The 18,787-nt window shown below is 36.2% G+C and overlaps 3 pseudogenes; all 3 read right to left on the bottom strand.

Annotated features, from left to right (window-relative positions):
• Positions 1 to 4,096: 4,096 nt before the first annotated feature.
• Positions 4,097 to 4,609, bottom strand: LOC138858866 (uncharacterized; annotated as a pseudogene).
• Positions 4,610 to 10,857: 6,248 nt separating this feature from the next.
• On the bottom strand, positions 10,858 to 11,664 carry LOC138858865 (uncharacterized; annotated as a pseudogene).
• Positions 11,665 to 17,801: 6,137 nt separating this feature from the next.
• Positions 17,802 to 18,469, bottom strand: LOC138858864 (uncharacterized; annotated as a pseudogene).
• Positions 18,470 to 18,787: the final 318 nt, after the last annotated feature.

The following is an 18,787-nucleotide window of genomic DNA, read 5'->3' as shown; positions in this document are numbered from 1 at the left end:
AATAAGGACATAAAAAATATTGTTAAATTAAAAGAGCGATTCTTAATAATAAAATTAAGAAAATTTAAATTACACTCACAACAAAATATTTAAAATAATTTACAAATTAAAAAATTTATTTCGCATTTAAATATTTATCTAGTCCGAAAAAAACTCGTATACAAGTATACGTAAAAGAGTATTCGGTAAATAACATAACAAAAATGGTTAATGACGATAAAAATCAAATTACACCTGCAGAAGCTACACGCGCAAGACAGGTTACCACAAAGCAAATAAAAGGCAAAAATATGTGTGCCACCAAATTCATTTCTGAGAGTGACAGATTAACACGCTACTGCACTCGATTTTCATCTTCACCGATTCAAGACATCTCTGAATCGTTATTGGAAATAAAAAAACAAAATATTGACAATTTTTGGACTCGTCTCCAAACGGCTCATGACGCCATAGTAGACAATTCAGATCTACCACACGATTTTAAATCATCGGCTTACGCACTTTACGAAAACTGCTTAGACCAGTACGAAGAAACAAAAGCTATGATTTCTGATCAATTAAAGCTAATAAAAGCGATGGCACCTACTCCACATCCGAGAGTAGAGCTGCCACAAATTCAAAGTCAAGAGGCGAGTTCAGGCATCCATCTCGAGGTGCCCGCATGTGACACAGAAATATTTTATGGAGGTTATGAAGAATGGCCGTCCTTCCGGGACATGTTCACTGCCGTATACATCAACCATCCAAAATTATCAAAAGCGCAAAAATTGTATCACCTCCGATACAAAACTAAAGGTCAAGCAGGCGTCATAGTCAAACAGTTCGCACTAAATGACGACAATTTCAATTTAGATTGGGAAGCTCTAAAAGAAAGATATGAAAATGAAAGAATATTGGTCGATAAACAAGTAACGACACTAATAAACTTGCCTAAGATTAAAAAAGAAACAAGTGAAGAATTTGTTAGACTACAATCCACTGTTTCTAATTGTTTGTCGGTTCTATCGACTCAAAATATTCCCACAGACTGCTGGGACCCTATTCTGGTAAATATATGCACCGCAGCATTACCAGAAAAATCGTTACTTTTATGGGAGCAATCGCTCCCATCACGAAATAAATGCCCCACGTGGCAACAAATGAAAGACTTTCTAACTACCCAGTACGAAATCGCTGAAAGGGTAGACAAAAAGCTAATTAAAACAAAAAATGTACAACACGACCAAAAAAGAAGCTTCAATAGACCCCAAGCTAGTAGCAAAAATAAATTAAACAGAAGCTTTTACAAATCTCAATCGTTCACATCCGAACAAAATAATCATACGTCATGCGAACTATGCACGAGAGGGCATAAACTACAATCTTGCGAGAAATTCAAAAAATTAAAAATTATAGAAAGAAACTATTTCGTGAGATCAAAAAAATTATGTACAAATTGCTTGTCACATGCGCATACATATAAAAATTGTAAAAGCAAATTCAATTGCCTATATTGTCACAAAAGACACCACTCAATGCTTCATTACAGCAAATTTCCCATATCACCCCAAAGAAGCGCTTATACAAAAAGAACCACAGGTTTAGTGGTAACAACAACTCCCAAAAACCGAAATCCCAAAAATTGCCAAAAGACACCATGTTGCTCAAAGGCACAAAAAACTCAAACGCTACACAGCGAAATACAAAATAGGGTATTACTACCCACAGCAGTCATCTCCATCGAACACCGAGGAGAACTGTTTAAACTTAGGGCCTTAATAGACCAAGGATCACAACGATCTTTCATAGCGTCTAGGGCTCAAAATAGGCTACAACTGCCAACAAAACAAGCCAACTTTGAAATTACAGGAATGGGCGGAAGAGTAGTTCAAAACTCTAATAAAATCTGCCCCATTACCTTAATTTCCCCCCAAGCGGATAAGAGAATTAAAGCAGAAGCTATAGTCTTACCGCAACTTACAAATATGCTTCCAAGCTATCATATAAATAGCAAGCATTGGCAAAAGGTTTCACACCTAAAGCTAGCAGATCCCAACTGCAACACTCCCGCTCAAATAGACCTTCTATTAGGCAGCGATCTCATACCACAGATAATACTCGAAGGTATTGAGAAAATTTCAAATACACTTCTGGCACAAAATACTAGTTTCGGTTGGATCATAAGTGGACTAGTTACGGAACCAGTTACAACCATGACTACTCAGGTTGAGGAAATCTCAAACGAATACCTCAATTCACAATTGAAAAAATTTCGGGAGTTGGAAAAACGCCCCCTCATATCAATTACAACCCCAGAAGATCAGTATTGTAAAGACTTCTACAAAGCCACAACTACTCGATCAAATAATAGCCGGTACGTCGTACGACTACCACCAAAGCCACAATCTTCCAACACTCTACAAATTGGCACAAAAAACCATGTCAGAGTTTCTTCTGAAAACTACAGTGTTAAAAACACAAATATCTATAATTCAACCAAATCATCGAGATTTATTACTAAGTATTCGAAAAGAAAATTTGTTGTACACTAATTTCCTTAAATTTTAAAAGGGCAGTACAACATAAAACTACAGGGGATCCAATGGAATGCGATATCTGATCAGCTTTCATATCCTACTGAATCAATATCCGCAATAACATTTTTGACCCCGCAGGATGGCTTTCGCCAATTATGATACAAGCGAAAATCCTAATTATTCTTCACTTAGAAAAATGATCACAGTCCTCAAACAATCTTAACGATATCAGAATCTACCGATTCTTGGCCACAACCGCCCACTTCCATACATAATATCGTCCGCAACATACGAGTAATTGTTATAGAATGTCCAAAAATCGACATTTCTCTTACTATAGTGTCTCATAGTTGCTTAAATTTTCACAATCAAATACAATTCAAAATTAAAGTTAAGGGTCACCATACTTGCAATGTGATACAGTGAAGCACCCAGACTGGCAAAAAGCAAAGGTCGCACTTATCGCAACTATCTAAGCGCTCATCAAACGGGTAGTTTATGGGAAACACTTGTAAAAGTTGTAAACCTCACTTCAAAAAGTGGGCGAAAATCACAAATCTCACTCTCGCAAGATCCCTCTTCAAAGGTTTCAAAGGAGCCCCCATTCAGGCCATATCTGAGCCAGGCGTGGAGTCGCTAACCGTAATAAACCGATGGTAAAGAAATGTTAAACAAACAGTACAGATAATAAAATTATAAAAGAAACAACCGCAATACAATAAGTATGAAAAGCGCATACAACCTCAAAACCTGCAAAATTAAGTTACATATCTTTTGCACGCACAGCAAAATGCATACCGAATATGCCTTCTGCCCATACATGTAAATATGGATATAACTCAATCCCCATGTATGCCCCGCCCTCGGCTACTCAACCAGCAGTACGCCGAAATACATGCAATATAAGCATATACGTGTAATACTAGGCAAAATATTCGCCTAGGGGGCCCAGGATGTTCAAATGAGATAAGCCACCCCTACATATACACACCACTCTACTTGTGTAAAACTGGCACACCCTAATGAAACACACCACACCGGACTCAACATTTGAGAACACTACACATGATGACACCACCACACTCAACCTCTGAGTACAACATGCACGAAGACACCTAACAAAAAGGACGGGATCATCGCTAAACACCATTCGCTTATTAGACCGCTAATACAGCGATCCTAGACTTTTTCGCAAAAACATTCGTTTTCGTCTACGGGCCTGAGCGCCACATCAAGCTTAAACATTCGAATCTAAGCCACGTCAACTTCTTTTTTCCGAGTACGAGTTTCAACGACCCTTTTCCGGATTCCCCTTGGATTGGATTGGATAAATTTAAATTTGTTTCGGTTGAAATGATTAGTGAACCTAAATGGTTAACTAAATAAACAGAAAAAAGTGTACACAACAAGCGTATTTTCCTTTTAGTTGTTCGTAGTGTTAAGTCATAAAAGCTCACAAAAAGCGGTTAGCCCAATATATTTTATACAAATTTGTTCACTACTTTTTAAAGAAAAAAACACAGACAATTTTAATTTAATGGGGATTGTTTATTATTATTCGAAAGAACATTCTTTAGCATTTATTTTTTGAACATTATCTCTTTCAAATGTTGGCCGCGGCTACGTCTCAGATAGTCCCTCCGTTGAGTCCAAATTTCGGTGACTCGTTCGGGCATTTCGACTGGTAACTGGCGAATAACACGCGTGATGTTTTGCTCCAAGACCTTAATCGAAGCGGGATTGTCCGCATAGATTTTAGACTTTACATATCCCCACAGGAAAACGTCTAACGGCATGATATCCCAGGATATTGGTGGCTTAAAGTATTCTCTCAATAAACCCAATGATTGAAGCGATTCTTGGGAAGTGGCGCCGTCTTGTCGAAACCAAATGTCGATGAGATCAAGAGTTTCAATTTAAGGCTTCAAATAGCCGGTTAACATGGCGCGATAACGGTCACCATTGACGGGGACTTTCTCACCGGCATCATTTTTGAAGAAATATGGAGCGATGATTCCACCAGCCCACAAACCACACCAAATCATTATTTTTTCTCCATGAAATGGCAGCTCTTGAATCTCTTTAGGATTATATTCGTCCCAAATGCAGCAATGTTTTTTGTTTATATACCCATAGAGCCAGAAATGGGCCTCATCGCAGAACAAAATACATCGGATCTTCTTGGAACTTTTCAACAACCCATAGAGCGAAGAGAGTTCTTGCAAAAGCAGTATTTTTACGGTTTCAATTCATGCTCTCGACTTAAAATGCGCCAAGTCGTTCCATACCTTATATAAGCAAATTTAAAATGTATTAATATTTTGTGAAATATCAGTGCAATCAGACGTGCTTGGTAAAGACATATTTTATTGGCAAATTTGTTTATCCAACTCCAAAAAAGCCAAAAAATATGTTATATTCATTCAGTTATTATTGCTGTTTTACATGATTGTTTTTAGTTTCTGAACTTGCCATATATTGGTAAAGTAAAAAGTTCGCTCGGTTTTTTTTATTGATTTTTTAAAAGATGATAACTTTGTGTGCATTTGTCCGATTTAAGTCCAATGTGCGCCGTTTTGTTCGTAAACTTGTTGCCAACGAGATGCCAACTTCATCACTTGGTGCCAGGTCCGGACTATAAGGTGGGTGCATTAGAACCTCCCATCCGAGCTCCAGGAGCTTCTGGCGAGTCACCAAAGACGTGTGTGGCCTGGCGTTGTCCTGATGGAACACAATTCGGCCTCTGTTGATCAAAGATGGCCTCTTCTGAATGAGTGCTGCCTTCAAGCGGTCCAGTTGTTGGCAGTAGAGGGCCGATTTGAGCGTTTGGCAATAGGGGAGCAGCTCGTAGAAGATGATTCCTTGCCAATCCCACCAAACACACAGCAAAACCTTCCTGGCCGTCAATCCGGTCTTGGCCACCGTCTGGGCCGCTTCCCCGAGCTTTGACCACTACCGTTTGCGCTCGATGTTGTCGTAAGTGACCCATTTTTCATCGCCAGTCACAATCCGCTTCAGAAACGGGTCGATTTTGTTGCGATTTAGCAGCGATTCGCAGATGGAAATTCGGTCCATCATGTTTTTTTGCGTTAGTTCGTGTGGCACCCAAACATCGAGCTTCTTTTTGAATCCAAGGTTAGACAAATGGTTCCAAACGGTTTTCTGGCTTATCTTTAGTTCCTCAGCAATTAAATAAGTGCTCACGTGATGGTCTGTTTCCACTATTTTCATGATTTTATCGCAATTTTCGACGACAGGCCTGCCGACGTGTGTTGCATCTTTGACATCGAAATTACCGGAACGGAACCTAGCAAACCACTTTTGAGCTACACGTTCATTTACAGTATCGAGCCCATAAACTTATTTAATTTTTTCAGTCGCTTTGGCTGCTTTTTCGCCTTGATCGAAGAAAAATTGTAAAATACAGCGAATTTTCTCTTTGCTGGTGTCCATCTTTGACGAGCGCTCACAACGTACTTCGTCAATAAATCGAAAAACTGTCAAAGACAAACTTTTAGCGAATAAACACGTTTTCAGCGCCGTATAGTATGGACAATAACGCCATCTCTTAGATAAAAACCGAACGAACTTTTTACTTAACCTAATATTTAATTTACATTACGTTTAAGCTCGGAGTACATATCTTTTTTTACTCTTCAATAAATATGCTTGTGTTAATAAACATTATATATTATATGTTATTTGATAAGAAAAAACTCTTACTTGTGCTTGAAAAATTTTCATTTCCCTTTAACAAATTTTAATACGACCACGTTTTTTTCTGGAACCAATCTGCCGTGTAAAAACAAAATAGGGTGTATCGTATATCCAATATTACACCTTCAGCTAATTTTACTAAGTATTAAAGCCACCCGGAAGTTTGAAAATCTTTTATTAGGTATATATATAATAGTATTGACACGATTTTATCTATTTTTGGCAATACCACATATTGTTAACAGGAATAGGTGCTCTCTGAGTTTTATTAAGGTACCTCACATACCATGACCAATATACGAGTATATGGAGTAAAGTTAGCAGTATGTTTGAAAGGCTTGATATTAGGTATATGGGGCTAGGGCGAGTTTCGACCCAGTTCATTTTCAGCACAAAGGTTCACCGTTATTAGAAAACACGTTTACAAACTTTTATTAAGATAACTCACATATTGACCAGTATATGCGGAATGAAGTCAATCGCAAGCTCTCAAATCTTTAGATTAAGTATAAGGGGGCTAAAGGAAATATTTACCCAATTCAACACTTTTTTTTAACAATTAGACATACCATTATCAGGAAAGGACCGAATTTCAATAATATATCTTCCTTCTCGGTGACTTTATACCGTATACATCGGCCACTATGTGAGTTCTCTCAATGACAGTGAGAGAGCATGTTTTACTCATAACAGTGTATCTTTATGCCTAAAATGAACAAAATCGGGTGAAAACTTGATCTAGACTCTATATAATTAAAGTATAAATTTCCGAAGATCCGGCATCATATATAGTACAGTATAGTAGTATAGAGTATACATGAGTAATGTCAAAAGTTTGTGCAACTAGCCCAACCCTTTCTCTATTGTTGGCACATAATGGGATTAAAATTAATAACGATTAAAATATGGTAAAAAAAACTAAGTGTGTACATAACCGTCAATATTAAGTAATAAGATTCCACATTTGATTGTTATCCATTCACGACTTCGTCCAAAGATGAATATTGAATTCACCGTCTTTGATCCTTGTAAGTTGCAAAAGTATCAAATATTTGGTTACAACCGAACCCTTCCTTACTTGTTCTTAATTAGAATCGTTCAACGGGACTAGCAGCACAAGTGTGTGACCCCGCGCTTGCATAGCCTCTGACATATGAGTTACAAATGAACATATGTTAAGAGTTATGGAAAAACACATAAAATGTACACTTGATATAACTACATACATATTAGATGAACTATTGTTGAAATTGTATCCATAAAAATAAAATAATTAAAAATCAAAAATACAGAAAATTTTCTAAAATAATATTGAATTGGATAAATAAATAATTATTAAACATATTCATTATAATTATATGCCAAAATTAGATAGTAAGCAATTATTGTAACTAGATTTAGTATCAACTTAAGTTATAAAACCAAAATAAATACTATGTTTTTGGACATAATCAGCGTCACCTTGCTGTAATTAAACTTTGTAGCTGTTTCTTTTTAAAAACCCGTTCATGACAACAAAATACGCTCACAGTAAGTAATTGCTAATATAATTCTGCGAATCTGTAGCGAACGAGGAGTTGACCGCACCCTACAAGATAGAGCATAAATGAAACAAGTCAGGAAGGGCCAAGTTCAGGTGTAACTGAACATTTTGTACTCCCAAAATTAAAAAAAAAGTAAGGAAGGGCTAAGTTCGGATGTAACCGAACATTTTATACCCTCGCGAAGTCAAATGGTATACTCGTTTGAGATTTCTTTGTGGATTGACTAAAATTTTCGGTAGAAGGTCAACTATAGGCACTGGGGTCCACATATTTATGGGCTTGAACAGTTTTGGTTCGATTTAGACAATTTTTGATCATAAGGTGGCATACTTTAAACGTATTATTCACGCAAAGTTTTTCCCCGATATAATCATCCGTCCAACCGACCAACCGTCTTATGGTACCATGTGTACCAAGTTTCATAAAGACATCTCAATTTTTACTGAAGTTACAGCTTGCACGGACGGACGGACAGACAGTCAACCGCATTTCAACTCGTCTCTTCATCCTGATCATTTATATATACATAACCCTATATCTAACTCGATTAGTTTTAGGTGATACAAACAACCGTTAGGGGAACAAAACTATTATACTCTGTAGCAACATGTTGCGAGAGTATAAAAAACGACAATCATTATAAGCAGTGTATGGGAATTGGGCGTAGTATTAACCCGATTTTATCAATGTTTGGCATTATCACATACTACTAACATGCCATATACTAAGAATATGCTCCCGAGGTTTATTAAGGTACACTTACCATCACCAATATATGTACATGAAGCCAGCAGGATGTTTGAAAATCGTGATATTATGTTAGTTATATGGGGCCTAGGTCAAGATTTTACCTAATTTTATCCATTTTAGACAAAAAGATACACTTTTATTAGAGAAACACGCTCTTTCATTTTTGATAATAATAACCCAACGATTACCCTCCTCCTAGCCGAGTCAGAAAAGGCAACAGAGTTTTTTAAGTATTGAGATCTAAAACTGCTCAGCTACAGAAACAAAAATTTCAACAGCTAAGATTTATATTGTAGTTACGAGATAATAAATTATTACATTTTCATTTATTAAGAGAAAACAATAAAGTCTTTGTTACTTTTGAAAAGTGAGTCAGCTAAGTCAAATGTGCTGAATGAGAATTAAAATTATGGCATATACGGCGTAATAGTTCGTTTAGTTCAAAATTTGATCTACAGGATTTTAACAGTAAAGGTCTTAACTGCCTCGAAAAGCGAACCGGGATATTAAATTTAATTTCAGCCAAGAGAAAAGAACTGCTAACTGCTCCGTTCAAGATTTCACTAAGAATATTACGCCAAGCATTTCCCTACGACTAGAAAGTGTAGGTAGATTAATAAGTTTTAAATGAATAGTGTATGGAGGTAGACTTACCCTGCAATCCCATCGGAAATGCGCTAAGGCGAAAACTAAAAATTGTTTTTGAACAGACTCTAACTTGTCAGAATGGATTTGGTAGCTAGGGTTCCATACAACAGAGCCATATTCCAATATAGGTCTAACCAAAGTTGTATAAAGTGTTTTAGTAATAATAATTATAACCCAACGATTATCCTCCTCTCTCCCAACCGACGCGAGGGGCGCAATCCGCATACGTGCGGAATTAGCCGAGTCAGGAAAGGCAAAAGAGTTTTTAAGTGTTGAGATATAAAACTGCTCAGCTACAGAAACAAAAATTTCAACAGCTAAGATTTATAGTTACAATATAATATGTTGTTACATTTTCATTCATTAAGAAAAAACAATAAAATCTTTTTAATTTTGAAAAGTGAGTCAGATAAGTCAAATGTGCTGCAATGATAATAGGATCTCTAAATTCTTTAGACGTACGTTTAACAAAAATGAGGGCAACTTTTGCGTTCAAGACCATGGTGTCAATATGAAGACAAAAATTAAGCTTAGTGTCCATATTAACTCTCAAATCAACATAGTTAAAAACTTGCTTCAGAATATGGTGTTTTATTACATAAGAAGAGGGGTGCACAGATCTACGGTAAAAGCACATCGTCTTACATTTATTGAGATTCAATGGCAAATCATTTCTATCACACCATGCAACCAAATTGTTTAGGTCTGTTTGCAACAGACACCTTTCCTCAGTTGAAGTGTATGATTTATATGAAGAATATAGCGTTTTAGCAGTTTTAGATGCACTGAGACAAAATGAAACCAAAAGCTGACTCGGCACCAAAAATTTAAACTTTTAGATAATGCACAAAACTTTAATACTTAGCGTGCAACTCAGAGTGAAATCACTAAATGTTGTATTAAATCACTAAAAAAATTAATTAAAATTGAAGAATTTTGTAAAATAAAACACAAAAGTTCACAGCCAAAAAATTACAGCTTGAAATATTGCCACCTTTTTCACTGAGATAACTCACATATTTGGCCGATATGTGCGGTATATAGTTCCGGAAGTTCGAAAATCTTTATATTATTAGGTATTTGGGGGCTAAGGGAAGTATTGACACGATTCAACCCATTTTGGACATACGGACGTTCTATTATCAGAATCCTCTCTGAATTTATATTATACATCACACGCTTGAACAGTTTTGGTTCGATTTGGACAATTTTTAGTAATTATCTGGAATACTTTAAAGGCACTATTCGTAGAAAGTTTTATGCGGTTATATTAATTGCTTCTTGATTTGTTAACCGAAAAGTGAAGGAATCAGATGGTATTTAAAATTGCGTTGTATGTGAAGTAGGCGTGGTTGTAGTCCGATTTTCCCAATTTTCGCATTATACTATTGGAATATGCGAAGAATACCATATACCGAGTTTGGGTTTCCCCCTAAAGGTGACTAATTTTTGTATTGGCTTTTATAAAGCTTATCTGTACTATTTATTTAATAAGTTAACGCACTTTTAGTTAGTTTTAATCAAAACCGTTATATGGGGAGTGGGTGGGGTTATCACCCGATTCCACCCGTTTCACACTATCGGTAGGAGTGCTACAAGGATTTGTCTTGAGTGAATTTGGTTATGATAGCTTTAGTAGTTTAGAAGAAATGCAATTTAACCCATAGGGTGATCTATTTTGAGGTTTCCTACTTTTTAAAGAAAAAAACACAGACAATTTTAATTTAATGGGGATTGTTTATTATTATTCGAAAGAACATTCTTTAGCATTTATTTTTTGAACATTATCTCTTTCAAATGTTGGCCGCGGCTACGTCTCAGATAGTCCCTCCGTTGAGTCCAAATTTCGGTGACTCGTTCGGGCATTTCGACTGGTAACTGGCGAATAACACGCGTGATGTTTTGCTCCAAGACCTTAATCGAAGCGGGATTGTCCGCATAGATTTTAGACTTTACATATCCCCACAGGAAAACGTCTAACGGCATGATATCCCAGGATATTGGTGGCTTAAAGTATTCTCTCAATAAACCCAATGATTGAAGCGATTCTTGGGAAGTGGCGCCGTCTTGTCGAAACCAAATGTCGATGAGATCAAGAGTTTCAATTTAAGGCTTCAAATAGCCGGTTAACATGGCGCGATAACGGTCACCATTGACGGGGACTTTCTCACCGGCATCATTTTTGAAGAAATATGGAGCGATGATTCCACCAGCCCACAAACCACACCAAATCATTATTTTTTCTCCATGAAATGGCAGCTCTTGAATCTCTTTAGGATTATATTCGTCCCAAATGCAGCAATGTTTTTTGTTTATATACCCATAGAGCCAGAAATGGGCCTCATCGCAGAACAAAATACATCGGATCTTCTTGGAACTTTTCAACAACCCATAGAGCGAAGAGAGTTCTTGCAAAAGCTGTATTTTTACGGTTTCAATTCATGCTCTCGACTTAAAATGCGCCAAGTCGTTCCATACCTTATATAAGCAAATTTAAAATGTATTAATATTTTGTGAAATATCAGTGCAATCAGACGTGCTTGGTAAAGACATATTTTATTGGCAAATTTGTTTATCCAACTCCAAAAAAGCCAAAAAATATGTTATATTCATTCAGTTATTATTGCTGTTTTACATGATTGTTTTTAGTTTCTGAACTTGCCATATATTGGTAAAGTAAAAAGTTCGCTCGGTTTTTTTTATTGATTTTTTAAAAGATGATAACTTTGTGTGCATTTGTCCGATTTAAGTCCAATGTGCGCCGTTTTGTTCGTAAACTTGTTGCCAACGAGATGCCAACTTCATCACTTGGTGCCAGGTCCGAACTATAAGGTGGGTGCATTAGAACCTCCCATCCGAGCTCCAGGAGCTTCTGGCGAGTCACCAAAGACGTGTGTGGCCTGGCGTTGTCCTGATGGAACACAATTCGGCCTCTGTTGATCAAAGATGGCCTCTTCTGAATGAGTGCTGCCTTCAAGCGGTCCAGTTGTTGGCAGTAGAGGGCCGATTTGAGCGTTTGGCAATAGGGGAGCAGCTCGTAGAAGATGATTCCTTGCCAATCCCACCAAACACACAGCAAAACCTTCCTGGCCGTCAATCCGGTCTTGGCCACCGTCTGGGCCGCTTCCCCGAGCTTTGACCACGACCGTTTGCGCTCGATGTTGTCGTAAGTGACCCATTTTTCATCGCCAGTCACAATCCGCTTCAGAAACGGGTCGATTTTGTTGCGATTTAGCAGCGATTCGCAGATGGAAATTCGGTCCATCATGTTTTTTTGCGTTAGTTCGTGTGGCACCCAAACATCGAGCTTCTTTTTGAATCCAAGGTTAGACAAATGGTTCCAAACGGTTTTCTGGCTTATCTTTAGTTCCTCAGCAATTAAATAAGTGCTCACGTGATGGTCTGTTTCCACTATTTTCATGATTTTATCGCAATTTTCGACGACAGGCCTGCCGACGTGTGTTGCATCTTTGACATCGAAATTACCGGAACGGAACCTAGCAACCCACTTTTGAGCTACACGTTCATTTACAGTATCGAGCCCATAAACTAATTTAATTTTTTCAGTCGCTTTGGCTGCTTTTTCGCCTTGATCGAAGAAAAATTGTAAAATACAGCGAATTTTCTCTTTGCTGGTGTCCATCTTTGACGAGCGCTCACAACGTACTTCGTCAATAAATCGAAAAACTGTCAAAGACAAACTTTTAGCGAATAAACACGTTTTCAGCGCCGTATAGTCTGGACAATAACGCCATCTCTTAGATAAAAACCGAACGAACTTTTTACTTAACCTAATATTTTATTTACATTACGTTTAAGCTCAGAGTACATATCTTTTTTTACTCTTCAATAAATATGCTTGTGTTAATAAACATTATATATTATATGTTATTTGATAAGAAAAAACTCTTACTTGTGCTTGAAAAATTTTCATTTCCCTTTAACAAATTTTAATACGACCACGTTTTTTTCTGGAACCAATCTGCCGTGTAAAAACAAAATAGGGTGTATCGTATATCCAATATTACACCTTCAGCTAATTTTACTAAGTATTAAAGCCACCCGGAAGTTTGAAAATCTTTTATTAGGTATATATATAATAGTATTGACACGATTTTATCTATTTTTGGCAATACCACATATTGTTAACAGGAATAGGTGCTCTCTGAGTTTTATTAAGGTACCTCACATACCATGACCAATATACGAGTATATGGAGTAAAGTTAGCAGTATGTTTGAAAGGCTTGATATTAGGTATATGGGGCTAGGGCGAGTTTCGACCCAGTTCATTTTCAGCACAAAGGTTCACCATTATTAGAAAACACGTTTACAAACTTTTATTAAGATAACTCACATATTGACCAGTATATGCGGAATGAAGTCAATCGCAAGCTCTCAAATCTTTAGATTAAATATAAGGGGGCTAAAGGAAATATTTACCCAATTCAACACTTTTTTTTAACAATTAGACATACCATTATCAGGAAAGGACCGAATTTCAATAATATATCTTCCTTCTCGGTGACTTTATACCGTATACATCGGCCACTATGTGAGTTCTCTCAATGACAGTGAGAGAGCATGTTTTACTCATAACAGTGTATCTTTATGCCTAAAATGAACAAAATCGGGTGAAAACTTGATCTAGACTCTATATAATTAAAGTATAAATTTCCGAAGATCCGGCATCATATATAGTACAGTATAGTAGTATAGAGTATACCTGAGTAATGTCAAAAGTTTGTGCAATTAGCCCAACCCTTTCTCTATTGTTGGCACATAATGGGATTAAAATTAATAACGATTAAAATATGGTAAAAAAAACTAAGTGTGTACATAACCGTCAATATTAAGTAATAAGATTCCACATTTGATTGTTATCCATTCACGACTTCGTCCAAAGATGAATATTGAATTCACCGTCTTTGATCCTTGTAAGTTGCAAAAGTATCAAATATTTGGTTACAACCGAACCCTTCCTTACTTGTTCTTAATTAGAATCGTTCAACGGGACTAGCAGCACAAGTGTGTGACCCCGCGCTTGCATAGCCTCTGACATATGAGTTACAAATGAACATATGTTAAGAGTTATGGAAAAACACATAAAATGTACACTTGATATAACTACATACATATTAGATGAACTATTGTTGAAATTGTATCCATAAAAATAAAATAATTAAAAATCAAAAATACAGAAAATCTTCTAAAATAATATTGAATTGGATAAATAAATAATTATTAAACATATTCATTATAATTATATGCCAAAATTAGATAGTAAGCAATTATTGTAACTAGATTTAGTATCAACTTAAGTTATAAAACCAAAATAAATACTATGTTTTTGGACATAATCAGCGTCACCTTGCTGTAATTAAACTTTGTATCTGTTTCTTTTTAAAAACCCGTTCATGACAACAAAATACGCTCACAGTAAGTAATTGCTAATATAATTCTGCGAATCTGTAGCGAACGAGGAGTTGACCGCACCCTACAAGATAGAGCATAAATGAAACAAGTCAGGAAGGGCCAAGTTCAGGTGTAACTGAACATTTTGTACTCCCGAAATTAAAAAAAAAGTAAGGAAGGGCTAAGTTCGGATGTAACCGAACATTTTATACCCTCGCGAAGTCAAATGGTATACTCGTTTGAGATTTCTTTGTGGATTGACTAAAATTTTCGGTAGAAGGTCAACTATAGGCACTGGGGTCCACATATTTAGTACTTATGGGCTTGAACAGTTTTGGTTCGATTTAGACAATTTTTGATCATAAGGTGGCATACTTTAAACGTATTATTCACGCAAAGTTTTTCCCCGATATAATCATCCGTCCAACCGACCAACCGTCTTATGGTACCATGTGTACCAAGTTTCATAAAGACATCTCAATTTTTACTGAAGTTACAGCTTGCACGGACGGACGGACAGACAGTCAACCGCATTTCAACTCGTCTCTTCATCCTGATCATTTATATATACATAACCCTATATCTAACTCGATTAGTTTTAGGTGATACAAACAACCATTAGGTGAACAAAACTATTATACTCTGTAGCAACATGTTGCGAGAGTATAAAAAACGACAATCATTATAAGCAGTGTATGGGAATTGGGCGTAGTATTAACCCGATTTTATCAATGTTTGGCATTATCACATACTACTAACATGCCATATACTAAGAATATGCTCCCGAGGTTTATTAAGGTACACTTACCATCACCAAAATATGTACATGAAGCCAGCAGGATGTTTGAAAATCGTGATATTATGTTAGTTATATGGGGCCTAGGTCAAGATTTCACCTAATTTTATCCATTTTAGACAAAAAGATACACTTTTATTAGAGAAACACGCTCTTTCATTTTTGATAATAATAACCCAACGATTACCCTCCTCCTAGCCGAGTCAGAAAAGGCAACAGAGTTTTTTAAGTATTGAGATCTAAAACTGCTCAGCTACAGAAACAAAAATTTCAACAGCTAAGATTTATATTGTAGTTACGAGATAATAAATTATTACATTTTCATTTATTAAGAGAAAACAATAAAGTCTTTGTTAATTTTGAAAAGTGAGTCAGCTAAGTCAAATGTGCTGAATGAGAATTAAAATTATGGCATATACGGCGGAATAGTTCGTTTAGTTCAAAATTTGATCTACAGGATTTTAACAGTAAAGGTCTTAACTGCCTCGAAAAGCGAACCGGGATATTAAATTTAATTTCAGCCAAGAGAAAAGAACTGCTAACTGCTCCGTTCAAGATTTCACTAAGAATATTACGCCAAGCATTTCCCTACGACTAGAAAGTGTAGGTAGATTAATAAGTTTTAAATGAATAGTGTATGGAGGTAGACTTACCCTACAATCCCATCGGAAATGCGCTAAGGCGAAAAGTAAAAATTGTTTTTGAACAGACTCTAACTTGTCAGAATGGATTTGGTAGCTAGGGTTCCATACAACAGAGCCATATTCCAATATAGGTCTAACCAAAGTTGTATAAAGTGTTTTAGTAATAATAATTATAACCCAACGATTATCCTCCTCTCTCCCAACCGACGCGAGGGGCGCAATCCGCATACGTGCGGAATTAGCCGAGTCAGGAAAGGCAAAAGAGTTTTTAAGTGTTGAGATATAAAACTGCTCAGCTACAGAAACAAAAATTTCAACAGCTAAGATTTATAGTTACAATATAATATGTTGTTACATTTTCATTCATTAAGAAAAAACAATAAAATCTTTTTAATTTTGAAAAGTGAGTCAGATAAGTCAAATGTGCTGCAATGATAATAGGATCTCTAAATTCTTTAGACGTACGTTTAACAAAAATGAGGGCAACTTTTGCGTTCAAGACCATGGTGTCAATATGAAGACAAAAATTAAGCTTAGTGTCCATATTAACTCTCAAATCAACATAGTTAAAAACTTGCTTCAGAATATGGTGTTTTATTACATAAGAAGAGGGGTGCACAGATCTACGGTAAAAGCACATCGTCTTACATTTATTGAGATTCAATGGCAAATCATTTCTATCACACCATGCAACCAAATTGTTTAGGTCTGTTTGCAACAGACACCTTTCCTCAGTTGAAGTGTATGATTTATATGAAGAATATAGCGTTTTAGCAGTTTTAGATGCACTGAGACAAAATGAAACCAAAAGCTGACTCGGCACCAAAAATTTAAACTTTTAGATAATGCACAAAACTTTAATACTTAGCGTGCAACTCAGAGTGAAATCACTAAATGTTGTATTAAATCACTAAAAAAATTAATTAAAATTGAAGAATTTTGTAAAATAAAACACAAAAGTTCACAGCCAAAAAATTACAGCTTGAAATATTGCCACCTTTTTCACTGAGATAACTCACATATTTGGCCGATATGTGCGGTATATAGTTCCGGAAGTTCGAAAATCTTTATATTATTAGGTATTTGGGGGCTAAGGGAAGTATTGACACGATTCAACCCATTTTGGACATACGGACGTTCTATTATCAGAATCCTCTCTGAATTTATATTATACATCACACGCTTGAACAGTTTTGGTTCGATTTGGACAATTTTTAGTAATTATCTGGAATACTTTAAAGGCACTATTCGTAGAAAGTTTTATGCGGTTATATTAATTGCTTCTTGATTTGTTAACCGAAAAGTGAAGGAATCAGATGGTATTTAAAATTGCGTTGTATGTGAAGTAGGCGTGGTTGTAGTCCGATTTTCCCAATTTTCGCATTATACTATTGGAATATGCGAAGAATACCATATACCGAGTTTGGGCTTCCCCCTAAAGGTGACTAATTTTTGTATTGGCTTTTATAAAGCTTATCTGTACTATTTATTTAATAAGTTAACGCACTTTTAGTTAGTTTTAATCAAAACCGTTATATGGGGAGTGGGTGGGGTTATCACCCGATTCCACCCGTTTCACACTATCGGTAGGAGTGCTACAAGGATTTGTCTTGAGTGAATTTGGTTATGATAGCTTTAGTAGTTTAGAAGAAATGCAATTTAACCCATAGGGTGATCTATTTTGAGGTTTCCTACTTTTTAAAGAAAAAAACACAGACAATTTTAATTTAATGGGGATTGTTTATTATTATTCGAAAGAACATTCTCTAGCATTTATTTTTTGAACATTATCTCTTTCAAATGTTGGCCGCGGCTACGTCTCAGATAGTCCCTCCGTTGAGTCCAAATTTCGGTGACTCGTTCGGGCATTTCGACTGGTAACTGGCGAATAACACGCGTGATGTTTTGCTCCAAGACCTTAACCGAAGCGGGATTGTCCGCATAGATTTTAGACTTTACATATCCCCACAGGAAAACGTCTAACGGCATGATATCCCAGGATATTGGTGGCTTAAAGTATTCTCTCAATAAACCCAATGATTAAAGCGATTCTTGGGAAGTGGCGCCGTCTTGTCGAAACCAAATGTCGATGAGATCAAGAGTTTCAATTTAAGGCTTCAAATAGCCGGTTAACATGGCGCGATAACGGTCGCCATTGACGGGGACTTTCTCACCGGCATCATTTTTGAAGAAATATGGAGCGATGATTCCACCAGCCCACAAACCACACCAAATCATTATTTTTTCTCCATGAAATGGCAGCTCTTGAATCTCTTTAGGATTATATTCGTCCCAAATGCAGCAATGTTTTTTGTTTATATACCCATAGAGCCAGAAATGGGCCTCATCGCAGAACAAAATACATCGGATCTTCTTGGAACTTTTCAACAACCCATAGAGCGAAGAGAGTTCTTGCAAAAGCTGTATTTTTACGGTTTCAATTCATGCTCTCGACTTAAAATGCGCCAAGTCGTTCCATACCTTATATAAGCAAATTTAAAATGTATTAATATTTTGTGAAATATCAGTGCAATCAGACGTGCTTGGTAAAGACATATTTTATTGGCAAATTTGTTTATCCAACTCCAAAAAGCCAAAAAATATGTTATATTCATTCAGTTATTATTGCTGTTTTACATGATTGTTTTTAGTTTCTGAACTTGCCATATATTGGTAAAGTAAAAAGTTCGTTCGGTTTTTTTATTCATTTTTTAAAAGATGATAACTTTGTGTGCATTTGTCCGATTTAAGTCCAATGT

This window comes from Bactrocera oleae, chromosome 2 (assembly GCF_042242935.1).
Source record: "Bactrocera oleae isolate idBacOlea1 chromosome 2, idBacOlea1, whole genome shotgun sequence".
In the NCBI taxonomy this organism is placed as follows: domain Eukaryota; kingdom Metazoa; phylum Arthropoda; class Insecta; order Diptera; family Tephritidae; genus Bactrocera; species Bactrocera oleae.
The sequence above is the reverse complement of the archived record's forward strand: the minus strand, read 5'-3'. Positions and strand labels throughout refer to the sequence as shown.